Here is a 6,439-nt window from a genome sequence, read left to right as displayed (position 1 = left end):
CCCAAGTAACTAGCGATAGGACGAGAGGAAATGGCCTCAAGTTGCGCCAGGGAGGTTTAGAGGTTTAGCTTGGATGGGAGGGAAAATGGCTTTACTTAATAAAAATTGGCCAACCTCAATGATTCTATGATTCTAATATGAACAATCATGAAGTGGGAATCCAACCAGTTCCTAGATTCTGGAAGAACTGGTATGTCATGCAGAGCCAGTCTATAAACTTAATCCAACTCCCCTGTTAAAATTATCAGTCTAGTGGACAATCTACTCTATTATCTAAATCAACCAAATAGCTTTAATTTATAAGCAAAATAAATCAACTTAAAATTTTGGGCATCTTAAAAACATGTTTATTAAATTATATAACCAGTCACGTGAACAGTAATGTATGGAAAAAGGCAACTTAAAATTTATTACATAAATTACGTAAAATAGTTGTGTGCCTAAAAAGATCTAGGCATATTTATTCTGACTGGAATTGTGACTGGGACATCCAGTTATCATGGAGTGTTATTCCCACTCTTGGGCTGGTTGCTCCTGATTTTTGCTGCTGATGGGAAGTTCTTAAGGGTGCCATTCCCTTGTAGCCCAGAACTCACATTGATTATTGGTAGTGAACAATAGCCTCATCCAGTGGCTGCTATCATGTCACAATATCCTTCCTAACTTAAGTACAAAAAGAAACAGACTTCACTGTTTGTAGTGACACTTGAAATGTTTGTTTTCTTTAGGCATGTTCCCACCAGTTTAAATGTTCTCATTACTGCAACCAACTATGATGAGTTACTGCTCATCATAGTCACCTCAGATTTCATCTACCAATTGCAGGCGTGCAAGAGACTACAACATATCTGCTGTTTGCTAGAAACACCTTTGAAACTAGACAATCTTATGGTCCTATTTTCTCTCCTGTATTTGGGGTGATAAGTGTTTCCAAATGCCTCTGGTCCTCAGAAGTCAATCAATAGGGTCTAAAACTTGACCTCTGAACTCTGAATGTTACAAGAAAAGATATTTTCATAGAATCTGGGAGTCTTTGGATTTGATCCATCACCTGATGATTTAGAGGTAGCTGAATCATGCTTCAGAGCTCTGATGCAGGATGTGTAGTGCTCCTTCTACTGTGTTCCATTTCCTCATATGGTACTAAATCACCAAACACACATATTGCTGGTGCACAGGAAACAACAAATAATGGGCACAATCTGAGCAGTGCATTGCAGTGCAGACCATTCAGGGGCCTCAGGGGCTCCAGACTGGAGGTATAAAAGAAATCTCCTTTGAAAATCATTGTAGGAAAACAATGTGCTCCTCTTGTACCAAGTTGATTTATTGCATGTTGGATATGCATCTGTCTGGCAACAAGCAGCACATACGAACAGTGATTTCTTTGCTCTTTCCAGAAACCAACTTGCTTCACTGAGATTTGTGGAGACCTCCCACTGAGATGCTAGTATGCAGTGAAGTCTGTCTGATGAAGGCATCATTACTGGTGAGCTGCCAGGTAAGCTCCAGCTTGGAAAAGGAGTTTGAAGAATATCCTTTTTCACCCACAAGGAAATTCATGTGCCTCTTTTATGGTCAGCATCTCAAAATCTATGAGCAATGGATGCAGCAAATGAAGCAAGCTGGCAATCCTGGCCACCATTGTGTGCAGACTTTTAAAATGCACGTGCAGTGACTTCCATTTTCTGCACAATTCAAAAAGTTTCCTGTCTTCTACATCCACATTTAAATCACTCAAACCTGTATGTTGCACTAAAGAAATATCTTCCCTGGCGCCACCGTTGCTTTAGACTTTTAGACTACACTGACAGCTGAGCAGGTCTGCAGTATCCATCCTGCCTTAGAGACAAAACCCCATGCTCCAAGGGAGCTCCCAAAGATGGAGGTGAGTCCCTTTCATATGCCTTGTAGCTGAACTTGACTCATGCTTACCACTGTAAAGAAGACATGAATTCAGTTTAAATGCTGTCGAAATAGCCCCGCAGTTATCACAAAGGTGTACATATAAAAAATTCAGCCTTTGCCCCAAATTTTGGAAAAATCAAAGAGCAGTAATAATATAACAGTAAGATCAAATAATGGTACCTGCTGCCAGACATTTTGTTTAATGGCTATTCATATGAAGAGATGGATCAAATGTGGAATGAAATATTCAAAGTCATGCCTAAGACTTCAGTTTAGTCAAAAGCCTACAATTATTCATTACTCATTCATTATATATCATCTGCTAATGAAGAAAGATGAAGTGCCTCAGGATATATGAGGGACGTGTTTGACTGCATGTAACATACTAACCAAAACTTTGTAGTGCTTAGTTACAAGCAGCAGTACGGGGTACCCTGATGAGGAAAGCTGTTGGCATTTTGGATCAGCAGTGGCAAGACCTGGGATGGGAATAAGATGGGAAATAACGAGCAGCAGCAGAGCAGCAGTAAAGGTCATGCTGAGCAGTGTTGCAGAAGGCATGAATTTAACTCAGCAGCAACCCTGCACAGTCATTCTCAACCGCAGGGGTTATATGATGATGGTGAATACCTTGTTTGCTAGTAATAGAGCAGAAACTTGTTATAATAAATACTGTGGAGATAGGGGGAAAGAGAAATGTGTTGCAGCTTGATTTTCCTTTGGGGAAATAAACTAGAAGAGCAATGTGCGTGGCCTTGCCTGAACTTCAACTCTTTTTCCATCAAGAAGTGTTGTCCTGGATTTCTCTGAGGACTTCAGGCATTTACCTAGGATTCTGGACATCCAGTAGTTTAAACAGAGCCAAAGGAAAACAGCACATGCATAGTATGTCAATAAATTCTGGATGTACTTGTGTCATTTCACATGCCATCTGCAACCAGAGTCAAGTACAGTAGTTTTACTAGAGGAAACACAGAGAGCAGTGACAAGCCTGCGGCAGCTTTAGGATGCTGTGACACCAATGCTAATCTTATCTGTGCTACTTGCAACTTGGACACATGCCTTTGATGTGTGCTATTGTCCAAGGTCCTATAGGTCACAGTTTGAGTTTCTGTTCTTCCTGTGCTATTTCCACGAAAGCCTTACCCAAAACACATAAAATAATCCCATGGCTTACAGGCACCATATTGTCCACAGAACCTGCTGATGTTGATCCTGTCTGCAGAAAATTAAAAAGTTAAAGCTGAAGCTGACAGGTCAAAATCCAACATCACTCACCCTTTACTTGCTTAGTATTATTGCCAGAAAAATGCTGGTAGTATTTGCTGGAAAAGAGCCTTTACCTGAGGCTATCTTGTAAATTTTACAGGCAGAAACATCCCAAGAAACAATGTTTTCTTTAGGGAACAGTTTGTTCTGTTTCAGTTGGTAACAAGAGCTGTAGTTTTGCTGACAGGTCAAAATCCAACATCACTCACCCTTTACTTGCTTAGTATTATTGCCATTGCCATGCTGGTGGTGTTTGTTTTTGCTGGGCCTTTGCCTGAGGCTATCTTGTAAATTTTACAGGCAGAAACATCCCAAGAAACAATGTTTTCTTTAGGGAACAGTTTGTTCTGTTTCAGTTGGTAACAAGAGCTGTAGTTGAGACCTGTGTTGAGATACTATATCCATGACAGAGAAAACTATGATTACAATAATACAAGTTCTTTATATGTTGATTATGCTATTCTGTCATCATAATTACTAATACATGCATATTACCAATAAATCCGTAACATTTCATTCAAGCACTGAAGTTGGATTTAAATTCCCTGCATCTGCCAGTACGCTGAGCATCACAAAAACGTGGATGTTTGGAAGGTGTTGCTGGGTGCTAAATGGGAAAGCAGTTGGAGAAGCTGGCTAATCCCATTCTGTTCTGGCAGCAGTTACGGCTGCAGCATGCCTGGTGAAACTTTCCAGAGATTACACACTTTTTTCCAAGCATTAACCTTTTCTAAGGCTTACGTATTCTTAGGGGTAACCAAAAATCCTGACAATCACACCAGGAAGAAAAATTCACCACTACCAACAATGCATCGTATTTCTTCACTCCTCCAGCTTTTTATTTCTGGGAAATGTTTGGTCTCTGGTGACAGAGCTCCTATCCAGCCCCTGGGGTATTTTTTCCTGCAGCGGTTCCTGTTTTCCCTTCCTCAGGTCTGAGATGCTCAAGCAGGCACAGGGAATGGCTGATGCTCTCCTTCTCTGGGTAGTCTTCCACTGCCGGCACTGCTTTTCGAAATGGTGTCCATCACGAAGCACAGTCACTACATTAAGGGTGCCACTCCATCCACATGCGTGGGAGCTGGGCTGTTTCCTGGTTGGACTCAGAATTGGGGATGAAGCAGCACAAAAGGCTGGGTTCTGTGTCAGTAGTGATTTGCTGGAATATTCCTGTCAATACTAAGCAGACTTTTTAACTGAATTCAGGTAATAATAATAACGACATTCTTATCTCTGGCTAGGGACGTTTTGCAACAGACTCTACAATGGGTTTATGGACCGGTAGGTGCCTATCAGTTCATGGGACAGCCCAGGCATTTTCTACTTTTGCTGCCATTAATATTTGGTACAACTCACCCGCTGCTGAAAACAGTACTGGAGGAGATATATAAATAATTTCCTACCTATTTTTAATTTACTGCGTCAAGTTTTATCATGCCAAGACTTGGCCAAAGTAACCTTGCCTGAGCTAATTGAACATAATGTCAATGAAAAGAGTGGCAACTTTAGAAATGCAGAATGGTATATTTCTGCTGTGGGACTGCATAATTTTTGACATTGTAATTAAAAAGCAATTACTTTTACACTGACGCAATTTGTCATGCTGTACATCCCCAGATCAAAATCAATCATCTCCCAATACATCATCTCTGTGCCACTTACTTTAAGGTAATATTGTGAGACTGTGAACACAAGCAATCCAAACCAAAAGCACATGGAATATTAAGTGATTTTGCTCCTCTTCTTTGAAATGTCGATCATCTCTTTGGTTTACTTATGGGTGTCTCCGTTTTCCTGGGGGATTGGGTAGAAATTAGGCGTAAACAGGAATGAGTAGAATTATGGTCAGGTGGAACATGTGGCACTTGAGCACAGTTGGGGTGTTAGAGAGGACTATAGAGCATCAGCAGGTCTACAGCTATGTTTCCTTGAATTTCTGTGCTTCAATTTAGTGTTTAGATTAAGAAGGATCTCAGACATTGCTAAAGAGCTCTTTAACTTGCCAGGATTGTTATTTTTCTCTTGGTAAATTAAGATAGTGTTATGCTGATGCTGGTGAGGGCTTTTTGGTTTTCAGGAAAGCTAGTAAGTAAAGCTTGATACACATAATTTGTATTTGCAGGTATATTGCTATGTAGAAATTCTTTTTCTCAAGAAGGTTGGAGTGACAAAATGCCTGGATTAGAAAAGAAAAATCAACTTGTTATAGTTCTGTTAAGATAGAATGTTTGGGCTAATAATTAAAGGGGAAGGTTATTCTGTAATCAATTAACCATGGAGGAATGATAAGAAAGTATTCTGGTGTAAGTTTGAAAAAAAATCTTGCCTACCATAATGTGTTAATTGATGCCATGACGTTATGTTATGAAAAATGTGTGAAATAGATTAAATGAAAGACATACTTGAAAGAGAGTTGCCCTAAACTTTCCTGCAGCTGAGTATTTTGACCACAATGTCCACCCACTTCTGCTTGTTAGAGTAACAACTGAGTTGGTTTTCAGTAGTAGAGAATCTGCCTCTCGACTTTGCTCCAACAAACCTGCGAGTACTTTCTGTAATCATTTTACTATGACTCATCAGCAACAAACACAATAAAAGCAGGGATTGAATTTCAGTCTTGCTATGACAATCTAATCCAACAGTCAAAATGTCGCAGGGGATATAAAATGTCTCTTTGCACTACAAGAATAATAAAAAATGGGAGAGGGTGAAGTAAAAAGTCACAGATTCTAGCAAATGTATCATCCTGAGATGTTTATAAAGCTTGATCTCTTTAATTCACCAAAAAAAGAGAGCGAGAAGTGTCTCAATTAAGGATTCCTTTCAGGAGGAGAAGCTACCCTTCCCCACAAGACAAAAGATCTTTAGCACAGGATACAAGAAGAAGAAGTTGCTAGAACCTGAATATAGGCAAAGTATAAATTAATTTCCAATAATGGTGCTGAGTAATTACTCGAACAACCCACCATGGGAAGCGTGGATGCTTCATTGCCTCATGTTATCAGAGAGCATGAGGCTAGTGCCTCTCTGCAAAGGTTGCACTAGCCTAAAGCACAATTTGAGGACAGAGCAGAGGCATGATGTGGAATGAAACTAAAAAGCTGTCGTATTCATAACATCAGCTTAGATATTATGATAACCCTCATAATCTTAAAATTTTAAAATATCAACTTATTGTTCCTCCCATTCAGGCAGGAAATCTCAAATCTGGAGATTAAATTGTTTGCCCAGTGTCACATAGCAAGTCCCTAGTAGCCCTAGA

Source organism: Aptenodytes forsteri, unplaced genomic scaffold, assembly GCF_000699145.1.
Source record: "Aptenodytes forsteri isolate BGI_AS27 unplaced genomic scaffold, ASM69914v1 Scaffold242, whole genome shotgun sequence".
NCBI lineage: Eukaryota > Metazoa > Chordata > Aves > Sphenisciformes > Spheniscidae > Aptenodytes > Aptenodytes forsteri.
The sequence above is the reverse complement of the archived record's forward strand: the minus strand, read 5'-3'. Positions refer to the sequence as shown.